Here is a 3292-nt window from a genome sequence, read left to right on the forward strand (position 1 = left end):
TGAGGATTGTGGAACGTGGTGGTGGTGCAGCCCCGGTCATGGAATCACAGCGCACCTGCTGAGGAGGTGAACAACCCCCGTGTGCCCTGTGCTCTAGAACCTACCCTGGAGATGTGGTACCGGCAGGACTCAGTCCAAACCTGTCCTGGGAAGAGCTGGGCTGCTGTGCAGGGTCTGGAGAAGCTCCTGCTCCGTGTGCAGGTGGGATGGTGACTCATCCTGTGTCGCTGCTGTGCCTGCAGCCACCACGCAGCAGACATGGGGGAATGCTGGGGGGTCATCCAGTCACAGCTCCTGTTCTGCGTTCCCCAGGGATGAGGTGGCTTGGGGGGTGACTGGAAGAGGGTCCTGGGAAAGGGCTGTGGCCTGACATGGGGATGCTGCCCTGGAGAAGGACAGGTGGGCACAGGGGGAGGTGGAGTCACCTCTCAGGTTCTACACTCGGCCACTGCCAAGGTCTGATGTCAAACGCTGCCTTGGCTCGTGTGTGATGATTGATGTGCACAAAACCCACTGGAGAGGGAGTGTGAGGCAGTGACTGATCCCTGGGGCACTGCTCAAAGCCTGGTCCAGGCACAACAGCTACGTCTGTAATTCAGCTGCACAAAGCACGGTGCCCATTTTGGGGGGTCTGCCCGTGAGCAGCAGTGCAGGTGGATGATCTGCCCCTCCTGGTCACGGGCATTGTGGGGCCCAAACACCTCCTGGTAGGGTGAGGGAAGGGCCTGAGACTCCTCTCTGGATTTGGCTTTGCAGGGCTCCTGCTCCAACCCCGCACAGCTGTGGTGAGGTGACACCTGTGGTGTTTTCCATGATGAGAATTTGACAGCTCTGAAGCCATTACCTGCCTTGGGGAAAAAAATAACCAGTGCTGTCCCAAAGGGTGTGGATGTTTTTCTCTCCCCATGTACAGGAATTTCAGCCCTTTTCCTTCAGGAGTGCTCCATCCCTGAGTGCCCCTTCAGGAACATCTCAGCTGTGACACATCTCTCTGGACATGCAGCCAGCTGGGACAGCACCAGAAGGGCAACTTCCCTGCCTTCCAGCAGCAAGTTCTGGACTCCCTCTGCAGTTTTGGGCTCTCCATTGCTCTTTCCACAGGAGGTAGGTCTTTGGGGCCTTCTCTCCTTTTCCTCCTCGGAAAGTTGCCACCTGGGGGTCTGTGTGCTCAATCCATCCCTGTGCCTCGGATCATGAGCCAAAGCCGGGCAGACGGGCACTGTTGCTCTCCTTGGCTCCACGCTGGCCCCAGGCAGGGGGTTCCCCCTGTTTCTGTGCCCTCCACAGCGAGACCCCAGCACTTTCCCACCTCTTTGCACCATCCTCCCTCCTGCTCTGCACAGCTGTCCCGGGATGATGTTTCCTGTACAACGTGCCCCCCCCTCTCGGGTGGAAGGGGAAGGGTTGTAAGTGATGCCTTTTGTCCTGTTTGCTCTGGTGTTTCCAGACCTGCAGCCCTGTGTGCCTGGAACAGCACGGGGAGTGGGGGCACCCTGGGGTTTCTGGGGACCTGCACTAGCCTTTGCCTTCCCTTTGGGAGAAGTTTTCCATCTGGCTGTGGAGAGGAGGAATCGAGTGGAAACCACACAAACAGAGATCCCAAACAAACACTGACATTTCCTTTTGCTGATTCAGGAGCAGAGGCCCCTCAGCCAAGGCTCCATGTGCTGCTCTGCTGCAGGATCCATCTGCCAGCCTGGGACACCTGCGAGCCCAGGGACAGTCGGTGTCTGCAGGTGGGGTAACGTCTGGATGGGAGAACAGCCCGCTCCTGCGCAGGGATGGGATGGGCCAGAGAGGGGAGTGTGTCCACATGACCCCCCTGCCCACCACCGGCTGCTCCCACTCGAAATGCACGCGGAGTCTGGGGGTGTTCCCTGTGCTGCTGTTCCGCTCCCGGGTCTGTCAGCTCATTCACATCTCTGTTTTGGCAGACCAGGACCACACCCAGTAGATTCCTGTGAAAGAACCGTCCGGGTGGGGTTCAGCGATGCCGAATTCCCCCTTTAACAAATACTCACGCGGGAGATGGCACCAACCTTTACCAAGGGGTTTCCAGTAAATTCTGCGTGGATTTTGCTTTCTGCAAGTATCAGTTTTTTGAACGCAGATCCCAGAAAGACATTTACAGCGTCCCTGGCACCTCTGTTGTGTCTGGAGGCTCTGCTGCAGCAGCTCCTCGGGTCAGGTATCAGATGAACAAGTCCCACGTTGCACCCACGGGCCACACCATCTTCCCTTTGAGCGGGTGAAAAACGTAGCTGGCATTGCTGAGATCAGGCTGTGACCTTCATTTTGGAAAGGAGCAGGATCCTAACCACCAGGTTTGTCTTCAAGTGCAACGAAGAGCCCAGGCTGGAGCGAGGCAGGATCATCCTGGGGGGCAGAAGGGATTTCCCTTCGCTCAGGGAAAGGTCAAAAGTGCACCTGAGGACGCGTCTCGTGAGCGACCGTGCCCCCGGCGTGGCGGCTGGGGGGGAGATGTTTCGGCAGTGACTCAGAGGAAGGAGCTAAATAAACACTTTTTATTTCAAACCCGGGATTAAATTCCTTCATGTCTGGATCATTGAAGGTAAAGCTCCTATAATCTCCTCGTTTCCATCCCCAGCCCATTGTCTGGTGGCTGCTGGACCTGCTGGGACAGTGAAGGGACACAGGAGGTGGCGAGAGGGCGAGAGGCAGCCGGGAGCAGAGCTGGGCACCGGCTGCCACTGCCCTGAGCGGTGCAGCACGTGAAGAAGCCGGTGCGGATCATCCCCTAGGCCAGGGAAATTGTCCTGGGAATTCACACACTGAAGCCGAAGGAGCTGAGATTTCACATTAATTGTTTTGCGAGGAGGAGGCTGAGAAACCACACTGAGAACAAAGCAGCTGCGATGAGGAAAACCCCAACCCAAAGCCACCAGCGCTGTATTCGTTCAGGTTTTCGCACGGACAACCCCTCTCCTCTCTCTGCTGATCACGGGGGACAAAACATAAACGGGCATCACCGCTGGAAGTTTTCCCCGGGTTCTGTGACGTGCCAAGCAGGCAGTGAGAGCAGCCGTGTGGCACGGGTGTCACCCGGGCCCTGCGGGGGGACCTGCCCCGGGAGTGTCCCCGCCCCGGGAGTGTCCCCGCCCGGCCTGACTCGAGTGGGGCTGCGGCTCCTGGGGCTGCCTCGGCAGGGGCTGAGCCCACCTGCAGGCAGAGCAAAGGTGATGATGGGCCGGTGTGTCACCAGGCGGCTTCTGCAGAGGACGCGGCCACGCGCGTCCGAGCGCTGCCTGCGGGGATGATCCTCATCACCCAC

This window comes from Empidonax traillii, unplaced genomic scaffold, assembly GCF_003031625.1.
Source record: "Empidonax traillii isolate 1590-97213 ecotype Southwest subspecies unplaced genomic scaffold, ASM303162v1 scaffold505:size591145, whole genome shotgun sequence".
NCBI classification, from domain to species: Eukaryota; Metazoa; Chordata; class Aves; order Passeriformes; family Tyrannidae; genus Empidonax; species Empidonax traillii.